The 21,740-nt window shown below is 41.0% G+C and overlaps 1 protein-coding gene across 7 annotated transcripts in view; it reads right to left on the bottom strand.

The window, feature by feature from the left end:
• The window catches only part of HERC1 (HECT and RLD domain containing E3 ubiquitin protein ligase family member 1), a 215,851-nt gene extending 200,986 nt beyond the window's left edge, over window positions 1-14,865 (bottom strand). For all 7 annotated transcript variants that reach the window (XM_048867260.2, XM_048867261.2, XM_048867267.2 and 4 more), the window contains exon 1: window positions 14,747-14,865. The gene's annotated coding sequence lies outside the window, so the exon portion shown is untranslated. The remainder of the gene's footprint in view (window positions 1-14,746) is intronic.
• Window positions 14,866-21,740: the final 6,875 nt, after the last annotated feature.

The raw sequence follows: 21,740 nt of genomic DNA, 5'->3' as shown, positions 1-21,740 counted from the left end.
TAGTTATGTTGTAAGTAGCTACTTTTGTCAGTTTTACATTTGTTGCTTTTTCACTTCATACAACATTCGCTTGCTTTTATATGATGAGACAAGATAAATGGGAGCACACCATTTATTTTTTCGGCACCATTATTTTATATATTTAAATCATGTCCCCTCTTATTAATCTCCTCTCTCTAAACAGTCCAAAATCTTATTATTCTCTTCATATGGAATTCTTTCCAAGCCTCTGATCATTTAGGTTGCCCTCTCTGGGCTCCTTTTTATGCTATATATTATATTTAAGATAGTATAAAAAATTGAATACAGCATTCCATTGAGAATAAGCAGTGGTTTTTATGATGGTATAATATTTTCAAAGCTATTTTCTATCCTAATCTTTATACTACCTAATTACATACTTTTAAACTGCAGTAGTGCATAAATGTCCCCAATCAGAATTTGGGCCTCCCTGTGGCAACATGGAAAGTTATGCAGTCCCTGCTCCAAGGATTTTCAATCTAAGATGACAAATGACAGAGGACACTGATATGATCAGTTATGGAATTTGTTATATATTTATCTATAAAAAAAGCTGCAGAGTGTTCCATACCCATATACCCCTCCAACAAGCCATTATTAATGGACTGATTTCTTATTTTTGAGCAGATGTTTGTAGTTAGCTATCCAGAATGACACCCAGGTCTTTTATCTGAATGGTTGTTAGTACAGAACCCAACAACATGTTCGATTAGTTCAAATCAGGTACTGAAGAATTCATCCTCCAACTTGGCCTTGAGTAGCAGCAATCTTTCCCACACAAGTGTCAAAAAATTGTGTAAAATCTAAGGCCACGTCTACACAGAAAAGTTGTACTTCTCACATTCCTAAGGCCTATGCTTTCATTAAAAAACTCTTAAAATAATTTTCCAAATGTGAACCAAGAGTAAACTGATTAATACTATTTTGCAAAATAGTCTTCAGACAGCTCCAGTGCTGTCACTGCTGCTCATAGCTTTGCCAAGCTGCAGCAAACTGAAAACTGAATAATCATATCTGTTTTCTGTGCTGCCCTTCAGAACCACAGTAGCAGCAGTGAAAACAACAAGAATGAGGTCAATTTCACACTGATGCTTGTTGCTAAAACTATGAGCAGATTTAAAAACAGACTGGAAAAGCGATAGATCAACAAAAAGACATCCTCCTGCAGCAGCAAGGAGGATGAGAAAGGAGGAAGGACAGAACAGTGTACTCTACACTTCCAGCAGTCCAGAGATCTGAAGTGGGAGGGGGTGGGGGGGGGGAAGCAAAGCAAATGCTGCTTCTCCCCCAACCCCTTCCAAAAGGAAAACAGGCTGAGGATTTAAGGCCTGGTCCACACACAGATTTTGTACCATTATAACAATTTTGATTAGGGATGTGATTCTTTTTAAAAACCAAAATAGTTCTACCAGTACAATCCCCTCCAGCATGGAGCTAGTTACATCAGCATAAAAGATGCCTTTTACCAGTATCGCTTAAGGGCTGTATACACAGGTATGTGTTTTTCCACTTTAACAATATAGGTATCATCATCACAAAAGAGTGCATCCACACTGATTTGTTTAGGCCAGCATAAGCTACTTCCCTGCTGAATCACTGAGTCCACACAACTCCACATTTTTCTGAAATATGCACATAGCATTCTGGGTAGATATCCTATGATGTAATTTCACCACCAGGATCTATGCATTCTGGGATTTTTCTCATGGCTTCTTTTGGGATATCTACCAGAACCTGATGGAATTCCAAGACTTGGGCTCTCTTTGACCCCCCATGATTCATTCTTCATGTCATCCAATAATTCATCTGGCTTTTGCAAGCCAGCACTATATTCAAACTCCTGCATGCCTCGATCCTGATAATCATTAATATGAACAGGCTGCTCTAAATATATTGGCAGTTACACAGCTGGATTGCTATGGAGGAGTTAAGAGACAGCCATAGTAACATCGCAAGGAAACTGCTAAAGGAGAAGTAGGATGAAAGAACAGTTATTTCTGAATGACATTTTTCTGGAGCAGCTTCACTCACTAGAATACTGTGTCTGGGCTCAGCCAGTTAGCACTGAGTGCTGTGACTGGACACTGATGCAGAACTGGGATAACCAACAGTGGTTTAGCTACTTTCCTAAAAATCTGTACAGATCTCACCTGGAGCTGCAGTGGTGGACTACCAACATGAGAGTTCCCCAAAATATGTAGAGCATGTGACAACTGCCATCTGAAGGTCACCACATTCAGTCAGTGGGTGTGAGATTTGATATTTCAGAAAAACAATACTTTGGATCTTAAAGTCTCTGGCATACATGTCATTTTGAGCACACAGGGCGGAAGAATAAAACCCAAGCAAGTGGAGCACACCCAACAAGACAGTGGCCAGCCAGTACCCAGAACAAAAATTGTTTAGTTCTTCCATATAGCTGTACTGTAATACAGCAACTACTACTTACTAGAAGTCCCCTCCACAGCACTTTCAGGCTGTCTCTCTGCCTGAGTTTTGGGAGACATCTCTGGCACTGTTGCTTCTTCTGAGTTTGGCGTGCTAGAGGTCTTGGCTATCTAGGGAAATCTCCCAGTTGGGGTCCATGATTCTTTAATGTGGCCTTCTGGTGCTGTGACCAAACTATCCAGAACACCATGCCAAGGTTTGGTTGTGTCCACTGTAGCAAAAATCTAGTCCAGTTCCTCAGAATAAGTGGAGGTAGTGAGAGCGTTACTGGAGGTTTTGTCTTGGTCTGACTTCTTAGAATTCTGCTAGAGTTCCTTTGCTTTGGGACTTGTCCCAGGAGTGACCCATCTCCCACCTTTGCTCAAATAGCTACTCCTCTCTTGATATTCTAGTGACTACTGTTAAGATACGACTGGACATTCCCCTCTCCTAAAAGGGCAAGAAAGCCCAAAACCTCTCAACAGGACCACATAGAGGCACAGGGCCTGGCTGCTAATAATGAGTGTGATTCTGGGGGTATGAACTCACCATAAACTGGAATCTCAAAAGGGGTAAACCTGGGTGTGTGTCAACATTTAAACAGAGAGGCAACATCCAGTCAAGGTGATCCTGGCGCAGCAAAGAGCACACATGTAAACAGAGACTGATCCAGATGTGAAGCAACATCCCATGGTAAAGAAGGGGGAGAACTGCCAGAAGTATATAGTTAATCCAAAATAGGGATGCATCTATGTGGTCCTTTTGGGAGGTTCTGGGCTTTCTTGCCTGTCACTTGGAAAGCAGAAGATAGATAAGATGACAGGTAAATTTTAAAATCTTGTGTGGAAACAAATTTATACAAAAAAAAAAAGCTTTCGCATGTGGACAAACCCTTATTGACATACAGGAAGGGGAATAAGCTACGTCAATCTAATGAATCTTGACACTAACATAACTGCACCGACACTGGGGAGTGGGAGGGAGGTTGTACTGTTTCTACTATATTGATATAGTGAAGTGATTTTTTTTTGTTTCACATTGAAGTCAGTTGTCTACCCGGACAGAAAGTGTTGCAACATGTTTATGAACTTGAAACAAAGTCCGATTTTTTCTACTAGATTTGAATTTCAGCAACACAGTCACTGTATGATCCCCACTGTTTTGTGCTTTTGGTTTACCTTGCTGATATTTTTGACAAACTGAATTCTCTAAATGTCTCATCACAAGGAGCGGAAAGTACTATTTTTGACCTGCACAACAAGATATCAGCATTCAAGAGAAACATTCACTGGAAAACGAAGATTGAAACTGGTTTAAGCGTTCCATTCCTGTCGTTACCTGACACTATTGACTAAACAGAATCTGAACTATTGAGTGTTGAGAACCCAATCAAGAATCACTTGACTTGTCTCAGAGCCAGTTTGGATATTTTCCCAAAGGAAATGCACCCCTGAATGACTGGATTTTCCAACCTTTTCTAGCTGAGGCACGGACCCTGTCCCATCTCCCAAATGGCATTCAGGAGAAGCTGACTGCTCTTCAGAGTGATAGGACACTGGACATTCAATTTAAAAAACAGTATTTGGGGGACTTTGGGTTGAAAGTTGGTTCAAAATATCCAGCTTTGTCAAAAGGGTGTGATCAAAATTTTTACCGTTTGGTTCATCTTATTTGTGCGAAATCAGAGACTCTGCACTTGCTGCGCTAAAGACAACAGTACTGTTCGAGCCTGGAAGTGGAGGACAACCTCAGAGTGTCATTTTCAAAAATCTCCCCACAAATTTATAAACTGTCTGCCGAGAAACAGGCACACTCTTCACATTAATTGGTAAATATCTGTCACGGTGGATTTGATTTAAATCACTAGTTAGGAAGACTCAATTTAATCATAGATTTCTACATAAAAGTGCATTCTTGCTGGTTGTTATAACCTTAATACATATTCTTCACAACTCAGAGATAGATGTAGGTTTCATTTTTAGAAGGTACATAAATCACTTTAAAAATGTATAGTATTTTGAAAACTTTTCAGATTAGTTTTACAGCTATACCAGAAAATGAATAATTGTTTCGTTATTTCATTTACCAAAGGCAGTGGTACCCAACCCAGTGTCCGTGGGTGCCATGGTGCCTGCCGGGGCATTTTTGGGCCCCCACAGGACACCGCCCACCGAAATGCCACCAAGAAGCGTTGCCGTTTCTCGCCGGCATTTCGGCAGCAGTGCTTCTTGCCGCTGCCGCTTCTCAGCGGCATTGTGTCCAGCGCCCGCCACCGTCCTCTGAGAATAGCAATATGCTATTCCCACAGAAAAGTTGGGGACCACTCACCAAAGGTAATTGAAACAGATATTTATGAAGTCATTGGGAGGTGAACTATCTCCAATTCAACAGGTTAATCATTAATATTGGGAGGATTTTCTTGACATGCTGTATTAGGAGGAGACCACCACCAGACAGAGATTTAAATTGTTTTATTTAATCAAAACAACAATGTTGTGTGTTCTGGATTTTTTTCTTCAACAGCAAACATAATATTTTAACAAAACACGCATATGAATTTTTGTATGTAGTTAAACATTCAAGTTTTTTAAAATCAGGTTTGTTTTTGTTAAAATTGTTTTGAACTAAAATAGCTGAATGAAATATTAAAAAAAGTTAAATCGACTATGTCAGCCAGCTCAACATAAGAAACTTAAAATATTGGCTTCCACAGCTAACAGTCATCTTCACCTTCATTTTCCTGTTTCTTCATAATCTGGAAAAGGAAAACAAGCTTTCCTGCTTTTTCAGGTCCCAAACAATTTCTCAGTTTGGAATGAATTAGTCCAAAGGAAGAAAATATTTCTCACTGACAGAAGAAGCTACTGCTGTTAAAAGTGAGATTATCACTTCAACAGTCTCTGAATCCAAGCACTTAAGTGACTTCCACCAGTTCACTGGTGTGACTTTCTTTAAATCATCAACAAACATATTTCTTGAATGGTTCACCCTTAACTCTGAAGTTTATTATAGTTGGCATTATGGAGGGATGATAGTTGAGTTGGCTATGACATCGACATCCAGCAGCTGAAGAGGAGAAGGTTTGACCCAGGTACCAAGTATTGAGAATACTTGCAAGAAAGTGAGCTGCAGATGGTGCTTGTCCCATTCGTTTTTTTAATGCTTGTAATTTAACTCCGTCATTGCATATTTCTCTTTTTAAGATAGCATTCAGTTCCTTCCAAATGTCAACAGCATCAGCAATAAAACAGCTATTTCCCTGCATTTTGTTCAAGGCTACAGAAATAGGCTTCAGGGTACTCAGTATGTGTTCAACCTTTCTCTTAAGCCCAATTTTGAGAACTTTGGCTGTGACAGTGCCATCTATTTTTTCACAATTTTGTTCACAAACTGTCATCAGATTAGGCAAGTTTTTGAGATAGTGCTCAAAACAGTCCACTACTGAGTTCCATCACACATCTTGTGAAAGAGTTAGCTTGGTTCCTCCCACTTTTTTAAGAGCAGCTGCTGCAAAGTGGTTGTTACGGAAGTATTTTGCAATTTCAACATTAGTCTTTATTTCTGGAACACTGAAGTCTTTGGCTAGGAGGTGCATCAAATGAACACTGCAACTGTATGTTATTAGCTTGTGACTGTCTTCTCTCTCTTCTAAATAATTTCTTCTCATCTTGGATACATTTGCAGTATTCTCTGTGACCAAGCTGCGTACTAGACATTTGAATTTTTTTTCAAAGTTTGTTATAGCTTTTACTGCTACTTCTTGTAAATATTCTGCTGTGTGTGCGCATTCCTGATGTATCAATTGTTTCTGTAAGGAAGACATTCCCTTCTTCTGTTGTCACACAAGCACACACAAGAGGATCATTGTGGTCATTGCTCCACCCATCAAGACTCAGGTTAACAATTTTTCTAGACCTTTGGCACACTGCTCAATTGCTCTTTCATACACTTTATCCAGCAATTTGCCTGCGACATCTGCTCTGTTGGGTGGACTGCATCCTGGTCTTAATGACTGAACCATGTTAATTAAGTGTGGGTTCTCAATCATACGGAAAGGAGAGTTTGTTGCACAAACAAACCAGGCAATTTTTTCATCAATTACCTCTTTTTGTAATCTGCTGGTTCTTATCACAAACTTATCTATGATTGTTTCTGGATGATGGAGATTTTTTTTTCTTTTTTCTGCAGGTGATATACTGTGGCTATGTGACATATATGATGTGACTGAAACACTATCATTGGCAGATAACTCAAACTTTAGAAAATGATGGTGATCTTGAAGGTGGATAGTCTTCAGAATCCTGTATGTTGAGGATGGATTCTCCTAAACAAAGTAAATCAATCCAGTTATTTAATTATTATTACCATACTGCGCATTTAGTATGCCTCATTGCATTCACTGATACTCAGTACTACTTTAAAGGTGAAATTGTAAAAGGAAGATCTGCCTATTTCAGATATTTATTTTTTTATCTCAACTGGATCTAAAATGATAGTACCTGTGATGTTGCACTACATGTTTTATGAAAATATGCTAATGAGTGTGAATATAATGTAACTGGAATATGCTTCATGCAAAAGGTCTCTTGTAAGGTATCATACAAAGCTTATAGTTTACTGAGTGTGTTCATCCTATTTGTATGAATGTATCATTCTTGTATGTGAAGCTGGAAATATGATGTATTACTCTAAAGTCCTAATGTAACTATTCTAAGTGTGGGCCATTAATGATGGTTCCCATTAACCAGGACAACTGGTTGTAAATGGCTCAGTTTACTTGTAAGCCTTCCTGTGTTTATGTGAGTAAGGCCAGAAAGAATGGCAGCTTGGGGTCTAACAGAACGTGCGACCATGTCACCTGGTACTGAAATCCATTTTAAACCTGGTGTTTTTCCATTTAGAAGGAGGGGTGGGGATGCAGAGAGACAAAAGATTCCCGCCTTGGGCCAAAGCTGTAAGAGGGGGTGGAACAGAACAAAGAAGATTGCCAGTCATGAGAAATCCCCTAGTTACCACCTGAGCTGGAACTAACAAGAACTGTACCAGGGGAAAGAATTGTGCCCAGACTAGAAAGGTGTCTAGTCTGTCAGAGAAGCTTATTTGAACATCTCTAAGATTGAGATTTACCTGTATTCAGTTTCTTAATGTATTAGGCTTAGACTTGCATGTTTTGTTTTATTTTGCTTGGTAACTTACTTTGTTCTGTGTTATTACTAAAACCACTTAAATCATACTTTTTATACTTAATAAGATCACTTTTGTTTATTAATTAACCCAGAGTAAGTGATTAATATCTGGGGGAGAAAACAGCTGTGCATCTCCCTCTATCAGTGTTATAGAGGGCGGACAATTTATGAGTTTACCCTATATAAGCTTTATACAGAGTAAAACAGATTTATTTGGGGTTTGGATCCCATTGGGAGTTGGGTATCTGGGTGCTGGAGACAGGAAACCTGCTGAGCAGTTTTGGTTAAAGTCTGCAGGTTTGGGGGCGTGGTTCAGACCCTGGGTCTGTGTTGCAGTGGAATAGCATGTCTGGCTCAACAAGACAGGGTTCTGGAGTCACCAGCTGGCAGGGAAAACAGGCTCAGAGGTAGTTTCAGCATGTCAGATGACAGTCCCAAGGGGGTCTCTGTGACCAAACCCGCCACAGTACCATTGAGTAACAACTATATTTTTTGCTCAAACATGAGAATTCAAGAATAGTCCAGAAAGGAAGACAGGCAGGCCTTAAGAAAGTATGAAATAAAAATGTTTACCAACCTGAAGATCCTGCATGTTCAGACATGTTTCTTTCATCATCTTCAGCGCAGCTTCCTCCTGAGAAGAAACACTTCTCGTGATGTTGTTTCATTTGGGCAACCAAGCCTTGTATTTCTTTGTTGCACTGTTTGCATTTTTCACGCATGCCTGTCTTACCCGCAGGTAGAGGAACTTCATTAAAATATTCCCAAACTGGGTCTCTTTTATGGCCTGCTGCCATTATAGGTTTTACCTTCTAGTGAGAGAATAGTATGGTAGATCTCAAATCAATGAAGGCTACACTCAGAAAGACCTCAGGACTTCTGGAATGTGCTGCTCAAACAGTTTCACTTTTGTTTCTACTGCCTGTCACGTCTCACATTTATCTATTCCACCCCCAACAAAATCTTTTAGTCATTGAATTTTTGAAGCTTTGCACTTTTAGAGAGAGGTCTGGGATTGAATCTGTGTACACAAATTTGCAGAGGGACATTAGGGTTGAGGTCTGTTATTTCTCACCTCTCTATGTTATTTTATTTAAAAACATTTTTGCTGTTAACAAGCATGTTATCTCTGGAGACACAAATCCACAGTTTGAGAACTGCAAAACTAAGCATCTCTGATGGTATCTTCTAGACTGAGCACTGAGTCCCATTGGGTAGAACAATTAACCTAAATAATCTATACAGAAGACCCTGGAACTCCATAAAATTGGGTCTCTAATCCATGAACTATTGGAACTCATTTACAAAACTTTTCTTAAACATTACATGAATATATTGTCTCATACAATAGAATTAGAATTTATAATCCCTATTCCATGATGAGATATCTTTAAGCTATAATGTATCGTAATTAAAATGATCTTTAGATAAATGCTTTTTGAGGAAGAAACCTATAAAAAAGTCTGATTTTTTTTTGTTTTAAAAAAAATTAATTTTTATCCACCCTGGTATCTGTGTATTTAAAATTTACAAGTGTACATAATTCAATTAAAGTTATGTCAAGGTCTCTGTTAGGTTTATAAATGGGCTATCAAGCATATTTTTGCACTTGTCTTTTTTTGGTCTAGGTTGGGGGGCATAACTCAAAGAGGGGGCTCAGCTCAAAAAGTTTGAAAACCGACCTAAAGGCTGATGCAAGTGATAGGAGCACCATTTATAGTCTAGGGACAGCACCCTAGTACAGTGTCTCTCAACCTTTCCAGACTACTGTACCCCTTTCAGAAGTCTTATTTGTCTTGCATACCCTAAGTTACACCTAATTTAAAACTTACTTACAAAATCACAAATAAAAATACAGAAGTGTCAAAGCACACTATTACTGAAAAAAATTGCTTACTTTCTCATTTTTACCAGATTATAAAATAAATCAATTGGAATATAAATATCTTACTTACATTTCAGTGTATGGTATATAGAGCAGTATAAACAAGTCATTGTCTCTATGAAATTTTAGTTTGTACTGACTTCGCTAGTGCTTTTTATTTAGCCTGTTGTAAAATTACGCAAATATCTAGATGATCTGATGTACCCCATGAAAGATCTCTGCGTATCTCCAGGGGTACCTGTAACCTCGTTGAGAACCACTGCCCTAGTAGATTCCTACCTGCTCCCAGTTGCTGGGCATCTGGCTTCTTTCCCAGGCATTCCCCTCAACATTTTTCTTATTACCTAATCATTTTAGTTCTATATTAGATGTCTGGTAAAATGTGGGGTAATGGGAGTCTGGAGGGGCAACTGGATGGGCAAATGAGGGAGCAATTGATTCCAAAATGTTAGAAAACATTAGTACAGCGGAGAAATTATGGGGGAGAAGAAGAAAGATACAAAGAGGAGACAGAGTTGATAATGTTATAACTGAATATGTGATAATTAGGGCTGTCGATTGATTGCAGACAACTCTCGCGATTAACTCAAAAAAATCAATCATGGTTTTAATCACAGTTAAACAATACCAAATGAAATTAAATATTTCGGATGTTTTTCTACATTTTCATATATATATATATATATATATATATATAGTATTCTGTGTTGTAATTCAAATCAAAGTGTATATTATTTTTATGACAGATCTTGCACTGTAAAAATGATAAAACAGTACTTTTTAATTCACCTCATACAAGTACTGTAGTGCAATCTCTGTCGTGAAAGTGCAACTTACAAATGTAGATTTTTTTTGTTACATAACTGCACTCAAACACAAAACAAAGTTCACTCAGTCCTACTTTTTATTCAGCCAATCGCTAAAACAAACAAATTTGTTTACATTTACAGGAGATAATGCTGCCCTCTTCTTATTTACAGTGTCACCAGAAAGTGAGAACAGGCACTTACATGGCACTTTTGTAGCCGGCATTGCAAGGTATTTACGTGTCAGTTATGCCAAACATTCATATGCCCCTTTATGCTTCAGCCACCATTCCAGAGGACATGCTTCCATGCTGATGGCGCTCTTTAAAAAAAGAAAGCACGCATTAAATTTGTGACTGAACTCCTTGGGGGAGAATTGTATGTCCCTTGCTCTGTTTTACCTGCATTCTGCCATGTGTTTAATGTTATAGCAGTCGTGGATGATGACCAAGCACATGTTGTTTATTTTAAGAACACTTTCACTGCAGATTTGACAAAACACAAAGAAGGTACCAATGTGAGATTTCTAAAGATAGCTACAGCACTTGACCCAAGGTTTAAGAATCTGAAGTGCCTTCCAAAATCTGAGAGGGACAAGGTGTGGTGCATACTTTCAGAAGTCTTAAAAGAGCAACACTCTGATGCGGAAACTACAGAATCTGAACCATCAGAAAAGAAACTCAACCTTCTGCTGGTGGCATCTGACTCAGATAATGAAAATGGACATGTGCTAGTCCGCACTGCTCTGAATCGTTATTGAGCAGAACCCATCATCAGCATGGATGCATGTCCCCTGGAATGATGGCTGAAGTATGAAGGGACATATGAATCTTTAGCAATCTGGCATGTAAATATCTTACAATGCCAGCTACTACAGTGCCATGCAAATGCCTGTTCTCGCTTTCGGGTGACTATTGTAAACAAGAGATGGGCAACATTTACTCCTGCAAATGTTAACAAACTTGTTTGTCTGAGCAATTGGCTGAAGAAGAAGTAGGACTGAGTGGACTTGTAGGCTCTAAAGTTTTACATTGTTTTGTTTTTGAGTGCAGTTATTTTTTTGGTACATAATTCTATATTTGTAATTTCAACTTTTTATCATAAAGAGATTGCACTACAGTACTTGTATTAGGTTAACTGAAAAATAATATTACTTTTGTTTTTTCTACAGTGCAAATACATGTAATCAAAAAATATAAAGCAAGCACTGTACACTTTGTATTCTGTGTTGTAACTGAAATCAATATATTTGAAAATGTAGAAAACATCCACAAATATTTAAATAAATGGTATTCTATTATTGTTTTACAGTGCGATTAATTGCACAATTAATTGTGATTAATTTTTTAAATCGCTTGACAGCCCTAGCGATAATATACAATTGTTTTATTTGTATGCAGTACTGTTGTAGCCGTATTGATCATATTAGAGAGACAAGATGGGTGAGGTAATATCTTTTATTGGACCAACTTCTGTTGGTAAGAAAGACAAGTTTTCAGGCTTACACAGAGTTTTTTATTTGTTTAAATTGCAGGGGGTGTACCCTTAAGGCATAATGCCAAGTATTTTTCACAGCGGCTAGTAGGTTTAGTCCACAGACCAGTACATGTTGGGTGAATTACTGACATCCTGATTCAAGATATTCCTTCCACTTACCAATGTAAGATTTCATCTGTCTTCACAAGGCCCATCACCTAAGTTTTCTAGGTCCCTCTGGAGTTCTTTAGTCTTGACTAACCTAAACAACTTGGTCTTCAAGTTCACTCCTCTTTTACAAATCATTAATATATTAAACTCCACCCCACCCAATCTCTTGTTTTCACCTGCTCATAATCAAGGCTTGAAAACACCCATCTGCCCACATAAAACTGGAGGAAGTGAGCTCAAAATAATCTGCTGCTTTTGAGAAAAGCTAAAAGTAGTGGAGCTACCCAAAGAACTGAAACTCAGAAAGGAGTAGCAGAAATCCAAAGGTAACAGCAAGAAGAAAAGGAGAAGAGTTGAGCAGCAGAGACACCTGCCATACATACACACACACCCCTCAAGTCTGGGCAAAGCGAAGCAAGGGGTTCCCTGCCAACAGCTAGAAAGGGCTTTAAGTTTATCAGACACATACTAACCAGAAGCCAACACAAAAGATGAAGCCCCTAAGCAGGGTCCCAGGACAAAACCGTGTAAGAATTGTATTACCCTTGCTCTATCCAGTCGCTGGAGGCAGGGGAACTGGTCTTTTAATCAAATCAGACACACTACAATTCACTGCTTCCTCCCACCCCCTTATCTTTTATCAGCCTGGAGCAAGTAGAGTTATCAATTTTCAAATCCTGTTGAGAGTTTTCTAACAAAAAAAGGTTCTTTTTTGCTGAAACTTTTCATCCATTATCCCAAAGGTAAGAGTTTTTTTGGAATGTTAAGTTACATAAGAGTGATAATTTTTTAACAATTATAATTGGCTGACAAACTAATATTCATATGCAGCATGAAACTGCTACTAAGTTTAGAACTGTATGCTTTTGTGCCCGTTTCATTGTGGGGTTCTACAGCTGTGTAGTCCAACTATGGCAGTATGCAGAGAAAACAGTAGATAGTCTCCTTCCTCCTTCTAAAAACCAAAATGCATGGAAATATAAGCTAATGTCAGTCACACTTTTAAACAGCTCCAGAGTCAGGAAGTAAAAATAAGATTTTATAGCAATCATTACTCACCTACATTACACCAAAACAGTATTTTAGAATAGTAATTAATTGTACTTTAAGATCCAGTGGGTTCCAGTTCTGTCCTCCTATATGCACTATTCCTATTCACTTCAGTGTGGAACAAGTGTATTTGAGAGATAGATTAGGTATTGTTTGTACAATGTAGACAAGTTAAGGTTACTGTGAACCTTAACTTTTGCATTTCCAGCCTCAAATATTTCATACTACAACTATGTTTATACACTAGCTTCCATGATATAGAGAGAGTCCTAAAGAACTGAGATCCTTCAGGATGAAAGATCTTCACAGACAATGTATCTTATCACTAGTATTAAAAAAAAAAACCCTCATGCACAGTAGGCTCTTTGTAAATATAGTAAATCATTTCCCACCTTCTAACAGGGAATATTACTATAGCCACATAGAGGCATTTAAACTGGCTTGATAAGAAGGTCAATCACAAGAGGCAGTCGTGACCAGAGGTTACACTGGGCAAGTTCCCAGGCACTGAGTAGCCCTTGCTATTGATTGGTAACCTCCACAGCTACTGGATTCAAGGATAAACACTGCAACCAACTGGGACATCCAGAGGGGGGAAACCTGACCCAGCCTTGCAATACAGGAGCTGCCTGTGGGAGTGTCCTTCTCTCCTACCCTCCAATCTCCACCCTTTCCTTGATTTTTTTCCCCTGCACCTCTACTATGAAATTTCACCAAAATTTATGAGACAAAATCATATCCCTACTCATGAGTTACGCAGCCCAGAAAAAGACAACCTGCTCAGGTATGTTATTATCAACACAGGAAAGAACAGGTCAAACAAGGATAAGGAGGCTCTATACCTCAACACCCTGCTCCCCGCTAAGTGGGGTGCAAGATGAGGACAAATATGTCTAGAACACACCCCAAAAGCAGTCTATTTAGAGAACACAGAAAAAGCTGCAAGCAGGCCAAAATGAGCCATTATGGCACCATTCAACTAAGGTCATGAAAAAAATAATTTGGAAATAAAAGTATGAGAATACTTTCTCTCTATTGCAGTTGGAAGCCAGCCAACAAGCCACAGGGTGCTGCACAACTCAGACAACAGGTCAGGAGATGTGTACAACACTTAAGGTCGTACATGTCATTAACAAAAGTCTGCACGATTAATTTCTGCCTTCATTTTATGACAACAGCCAGAACAGCCCAGAACACAGAATTACATACATTGCACATGCTACAATCATTTCATAGTTACCATGAGATGAGCACAGACTTAGAGGACTTGTGGAGCTCATTCCAACATACAGCAAAAAAGTACCTTATATTTAATACGGTCTAAAAGAAGAGACTTGACGAGACCTCCAGTCCTGAAGGGAAACTTCCCTCCCTAAGGCCCAGGAACTGGGGAGCGGAAGGGGGAATATCTGGCTTCGCTTCATTTTCTGCCCTTCACTCCGCCCCACACACAGCTTAACCCTTCTGCCCTGCCTTGCCCTGACCAAAGGGGGCTCAGCTCCCGCCCCCCACAGCGCCATGGGGGCGCAGCCCCCGCCCCCGCCGGACCAGGGGGCGGCAGTCAGTTGGGCTTTGAACCCTACTGCGGAAGCGGCGCTGAGGAGCCCGACCCTCCCAGCCCACCTCGCCGGGTTCGGCCCTCCCGACCCCGCTACTGCCGGCTGGGGACGCGCCGAGGCCGGGGACGCGCACCGCTCGCATTCGGGGCGGAGGGAGCCAGTTACCGGGGTCCAGGCGGAGCGGCAGCTGGTCGGGCTCCGGGGGTGGCGAGTCCCGGCCCAGAGCCGCGTTCTTCCCGCAGCGGCGGCAGCTTGTCAAAGAGAAAACATGACGTGGGAGGGAGGCGGTGAGATCTCGCGGGGCTACCGGACAACTCTCGCGAGATCCGGTCGCGGCTTTCCCTCTGCTCGAGTCCAGGGGGCGGGGCAGCTGTAGCAGTCCCGCCCTTTCTGCGTCGGGGCTGAGCCTGCTGGGCGGGACCGCGCGTAGCAGGGACCGAGGCTGCGCTCCGCCTCCACGTGCTCCCGCCACACCCCCACATGCCGCGCGGCAGAGGGCAACGTGCAGCTTGTTTCCCGCTGTGCGAAGCGCCCCCCAGCACAGTTTGCACCTGGCACCCCGCCCTATGCCCCATGCAGTGTGTCCCTGGCACCGCGCTGTGCCGTGTCCTCTGCCACGTCCCCCTACGCCCCCCTGCACAGTGTGCGCCTGGCACCCCGCCCTATGCCCCATGTAGTGTGTCCCTGGCACCGCGCTGTGCCGTGCCCTCTGCCACGTCCCCCCTGCCACGTCCCCCTACGCCCCCCTGCACAGTGTGCGCCTGGCACCCCGCCCTATGCCCCATGTAGTGTGTCCCTGGCACCGCGCTGTGCCGTGCCCTCTGCCACGTCCCCCTACGCCTCCCTGCACAGTGTGCACCTGGCACCCTGCCCTATGCCCCATGTAGTGTGACCCTCGCACCCTGCTATGTCATGCTCTCTGACACATCCCCCTACGCCCCCCTGCACAGTGTGCGCCTGGCACCCATGTCATCTGTCACATCCCTGGAGCCCAGTAGCACAATGTGCACCACACCCCACCATGACCCCCATGCATGGTGTGCACCTTTTGCCTTGCTGTTCGATGTGGCCTGCCACATCCCCACCACCACAGTGTGCACCTTACACCTATGCTTTGCACTGTGGACATGCGCCCCTTCACTCCTCCCCACTGCATCCCTTGCCACACGATGCATTGTACACCGTACTGCTATGTGCACTATGCTCCTGTGATCAGAATGTACCCCTATGTTCAGCCTTTTTACAAAACTCTGATGCATTTTGTACAAAGTATGCCTTGTGAGGCATCTTTTGAAAACTCATAATCTGCTGAACATTATTGTCTTGGTAACATATGTGTGGCAAGATTGTTAAAGTTATAAGATTCCACTGTATAACACTGCTGTAACATGTTTCAGAGTTAGAAAGGCAGGCCCAAATCAGTTCCTCAGAGATAAAAAGCAAGTCAGCGCCTCAGTCACAGCACCCCCAACCATAGCCATCAAAATGCTCACCCCAATAACCCCTCCACGTACTATAACGTAGGTCTCATACCCTCATCATACTGTGACATATACCCCTTCCAGGCTCCCCAAACACCACAAGTCTTTGCCGTACCTCAATGCGCTGCACATCTCCCTTCAGCACGTGTCTCCCTGCACCTCTGCTCACCCTCAATATAATGTTCACACAATGGTTATAGCTCTTTATACACATTAACGAATTTCACTGCTACCCCTTTTCCATAGATGGGGAAAACTGGTGTACAGAGTGGTTAAGGGACTTACTACTGGTCACAAAGCAAGTCTGGTGTGGGGTTGTCACCCATCCCAAATTTTGCAGGACATTTCCTAAACTCAGGGGACAGTTCCGCTTCAAGTGACAAAGCAAGGCTGAACTAAGGGCCAGAGGCAAATCTGGGATTAAAAACCACAGGAATTCATTGCTCCCATGGCCTATTCAGTCTACAGTACTTTACTACATCCTAAAATCTAACCCTGGTTTCATGAGATTGTCTGTCTGCAGCGGGAATAGAATCCATAATGTTCTGCTCAAAAACCTGCAGTTCTTGATTCACTCAGGATGAATGATAATCTCCATTAGCAATAGTTAGTATTATACTACTCTCCCACAGATTGCAGCCACAGAGGACAGTGTTAAAGAGATGCCATCAACTAGAAGACTCATTTCTGTTTGAAATTTTTGCAACCACTTTAGTTACAAGTAGCACCTTGGTACGCTGGACAGCTTTTTGTGTAGTCACCTTCACTGTTCCCCATGCATGATCAGTTTCTCTCTAGTTGAAAAGACCTTTCCAAACAAGCATAAACAGAGGAGGGGGGGGGGCACGAGGGGGGAGAAGAGAAACATGATAAAATACATAATTTTTAAACATTCAGGACATACTATTTAAAAGTGCTATGTCAGAAGCTAGACTTTTTTAGCAAATGAGTAAATTACTATAAATTAAGTTCCCAAGTGTCCTTTTAACTCTCAAGGAATTTAGACTTGTGCACATTTAATATTTTTAAACTACGAAAACTTACATAGCAAGTTGGTCAAACTCTCAAGCTTCTGACAAATTGCTAATGTGTCACCCACCTCCCCATATAGCAGTAGCACCAGAAGCCCCAGTCAAAAGGCACATAAAAAGGTCACAGTCCGTACCCTGAAGCGCTTACAATCTAAGGCTCCAATCCTGCAATTTAGTGTATATGGGAATACAACTGCATCTGCGTGGAGCCCCCATTGATTTCAAAATCTGCAGAAATACAAGTCAATCTCAAATGGGGCCTAAGAAGGTAAGCAACATATGAAGGGTAGAGAGGGAAGGAAGCAAGTATACAGAAACTAATAGTAAAGAAGGCTATTTGAAAAGAATCAATTGGAAACACATCACTGGTCTTAACTCAAAATGCTTCTTCCTATAGCTTCAGCATATACATTTAAAAAAAGATACATAATATGTAGTCTGGGATTTTCAGAGGTATCTAACTCCCTTCAGTTCCTTTAAAAATCCCATCCAAGATTCCTGCTGTCAGATACCAGTCTGTGGACCAAGGAAAACAAAGGAAAAAATCTAGGTTATTGTGCCCAGTTTATAACTGCAAGCATAGCATCCACCAGTATGCTGCTCAAATTCCTATGGGGGAGGAAGACAGAATATAGCTATGTTCTTCCTACAGTTTCAATTGGATGTATTATTCTTCATCACTTCCAGTCCTACACTGTGGTGTAGTGTTGCTGTTCACTATTAAACAGCTGCTGCATTCCATATCTGAGGTAGCTGCACTTCGGGAGAGAGTAAAACTTCTTGTATATTTTTCAACCTATATGTATCACTTTGGAAATTTATGGGGTGAAAAGTACAATCAAATTATTACAGTTAGTGGCAATTACAACAGCTACCTGCTAAGAGACTAATTTATCTCAACTGTTTATACAGCTGAGAGCACTGTGTGTGCTCATTTTTATGCTCACATTTAAAATCCTTTCTTCCAAATTAAATAAAAACCAATGTTACCTTTTTTTTCTTTTTTCAATAGCTGCTACAGATTATCTTGGTTGATATACAAGTGTCTCAGTTCATGTAACTGAGGCAAATTCATTGGGTTTATGCTTTCAAAAGTGAAAATTCAGGTAGGGAAATTTTACTTTCTTCAAGATCTTTGGTATCCATCCAGACATTTGAGCGATAGTTCCTCTGAAACAGCAGATGAAAACAAGACACTAAGTTTTTTGATGACTTAATTCTTTCCACAATAGTCTAATTGTTTCTCAGCATTCAGTTGAATATTATGAAAGCAGTACTCAAAGACTGGTCTCAAAGATTTTTGCTAATAGACTTTAATAATGCCATGAACATTCCTAAGAAAAAATGATGTAAACAGAGTTGTCAATTTACACAGGGACAGAAATTGGAGTGGCATTGAAGATCTCAAAGGAAACAAATCTAATAGGAAAATTTTCCTCTCTCTTTTCAACCTTCCATACCAGACCAGTCATTTGGGACCTCTCAAAGCAGTTAAAGCACATGAGTTCAGGAGGCACTGATAACTACCTGCAATACATCTCTGCTAAAAAACCAAGGCTCGTACATCAACTCTGCATTGCTTGGAGGAAATGTGCTCAACATCCAGCTGGCTGCCTTACAAGTCTCTAGCAAAGACTTTTCCTCTCTTTCTGCCCATGATGATCCCATTCATCAAATTCAGTGTGCCTTAAAAATGGCTTTGGTACCACTTTTCCACTTGTCAGTTATTTAATGCACTCAGAGGCGGTCAATTGGAATGCTGTTTGGCTTTTGCTTGGTCCCATGTGCAGAACAAACTGTTTCTTCAAGCCTCTAAATTCTGCCTCTCTTTCCAGTATAACCCACGGTCCTTTGTGGATGACCAGGCAACAACGCTTATTCTGCTTTCAGTGGATTATGGTTCAGGTAAAAAGCAGGAAAGGCAATTTCCTGATTCCGATAGTTAGCAAATGTTATTTTTGGTTTGAATTTTGTAGGGTTCTGAGCACAACCTCATCCTGGAGAAAGTCGTGTAAATTTCCCTGCAAGACAGCACTGCCCTGAACAATGGAACCTTTAATGACAATAACCATAGCAAAATCCTCCTCATCAGGTGAAAGGGGAAACTGTGTGTGGTGTTTAGATGTTGCTTGTAATTATTAGAATTGGGAACACTGGCTGTTGGGAGTCTGAAAGAACAGGACACAGGAAGGAGGGGGCAGGAGTTGAGAGGCTGGGAGAAAGCTACAGAGGGTGCAGCAGCAGCTTGGTAAAGAGGTTTCCACTTTGAAAATAAAGTCCTGTTGAAGCTTGTTAGTACCTTCCCTGGTTGATACAACATGCGAGAGTATTCAGTATTCAAATCCTAAACAGGGGTTACTTTAGTGATCACATGTTGTCCATGGCTTCAGGAAATATGTGGGTGGCCACCTATGGAGATGGCCATCTGTGGTACCTCTAAACACACCATTACTGTGGATTGTACTTTATGCAGCAGATGCTCAGACCCATGTACGATCCATCCTGAAGATGGCAGGGACTGCAGCTGTGAGTGGGTCTATCTTCATCTTATCACACTAAGCAGAGAATGCTTTTCAAATTCCTGAGTACCCTCGTGAGTACTCCATTTAGTTTTCTAGATTGCAGCACAGTAAATATCTGACATGCTGCTCTTCTTCAGGCTCATGAGTTCCAGCCCTAAGCCTGAAAGCTCATATCTTAAATTAGAACATTCTATCCCTGATAGTCACATTGGACTGTCCATAGGCCTGTTCACTAACTCAAGCTACCATGGGCCTCCTCAGGCACTCCAGAATCAATGTTTTCATTGACTTGACAATCTTTGGATGGACTCTGGTCAGGGTGAGAAAGAATACATACACCAGTTCAAAGCGCTTTAGCATGGCCAGAGAGTCCATCCCACTTACCTTGGAGGCACTCTCTGAAGAAAGACCAATCCTGCTAATCCTTTTGTTGTAGTCTGCCAACACAATTTGGCCTTGAGCCCCTTGACAAGGTCAGCTGTGCTCCCTGGTGGTGGGATCTCAGAGCACATGGGATGAAAGGCCCGTGGTTGCCTGTGTCTCATGCAAGCTGCAACTGCAGTTTGCACACATGTATTAAAGGGATTGTAGGCCCTCTCCTTCTAGCTATTTATCTGCTATATAGGTCCTCCATTTGCTAGAGACAGTAACTGAAGCCTGAAGAACATATCTAAATCCTTATTTGTGTGGGATGCTGTCATGCAAAGGTTTAGTGTTCTGCCTCTATTTGATGGTTGAATATAGTGTGACACTGGTTGGAAGGAAATATAATCCAAGTGTCAGGATTAATATGGAAGATTGGAGAGAGAAAAGAGGTTTGCATTTAGCTTCTGCTGGGATATGAGAACAGTCAAAGGTGGGAGAGAATTAGGCACTGCCAAATCTAGGCATGGATTTTTCATGGAAGCCATATACACACACTGTATAGTGCAGGCTAATATATTTGTTCAGAGTAAGAGGACAGAGGCAGAATTAGTATCAATCAGTACCTGTTAAAATGTGGAAACTTCTGACTGCAATCTCTGCTGGAAAATAAATTACCTTCATTTTATAGTAGGGACAATTGATCTATTGTTAGAAAGGGATGAAACTAAAATGAAGATAATACAAAATAGAACAATGGTAGAGCAAAATTTTGTAAACCAAAGGTTTTACTGCCACTTTTGAGAGAGAAAAACACTTTGAATCCAAGGCAAAGAAAAACCTCATCCTCATTTATAAAAATGTATTTTTAAACAAGTCCTTGAAAGGGAGCTCCAGAATTTAATACCAATTATTAGTAATCTAAAATCAGCTTTGTAAATAAGGGGAATAAGTTCTTTATTTTCCCTGACATCACCCACAATAGTCTTTGAAGATCAGCCACTTTATTTTAGCAATATCTGATTCTAAAGTGAAAGAAAATGTAGCACTTTTGTTCCTTCAGAAATGATTTATTTATAATACACAACATATTTGCCACAAGTGATTTGAAGATTTTTTTGGACAGCCATATTCTGTCCCCTAAAGGCAAAACGATAGAAAAGATTAGTGCTCTAGCTACCTTCATCTACCAATTAACATCACAGCAAAAATAATAGAAGGATTAGAGGCAATTAATTTCTTCTGTGTCAGAATCCCAGATAGGGGCAAGGAAATTCTGAATTTCAACAGCTGAATGGGCAATGCCATTTGCTTTCTTCCCTACCCTCCTCCAGAATGGCTGTGGGGTATGACTCTTTAAAACCTGCAGGTGTCAGCAGGTAAAGCCCACACATTTGGGGCTATCCATGGATATCCTAGACCCTCCATCCAATTTCCTGGCTATAAAGGTAAAATAATGCAAGTTTCAAGGGAAAAGAGATTGTAGAGACTGGTTTCCATCAACTTGACTCTGCTCTGTTACTCCACTACTTGAGACTCCCTAACATGTGGAAACATTCCTGTTAGACCAATGCATGTACCCCAAGTCCTACCTCCTCCCTTCCCATGGTCCCAGGCAGATCTCTTGTGGCAGTGAGTTCCACAACATATTTTATACAAATTATGATTTCCATCAATTTTAAGTGTACTCTTAATTTAATTGGGTGTCCTCTTAATCTGGTGTAATAATGACAAATGGTGAGATAACAGAAGTGACCTGCTC

This window comes from Caretta caretta, chromosome 10 (assembly GCF_965140235.1).
Source record: "Caretta caretta isolate rCarCar2 chromosome 10, rCarCar1.hap1, whole genome shotgun sequence".
Classification (NCBI taxonomy): Eukaryota; Metazoa; Chordata; order Testudines; family Cheloniidae; genus Caretta; species Caretta caretta.
Note: the sequence above shows the minus strand (reverse complement) of the source record. Positions and strands in the feature narration are given on the sequence as shown.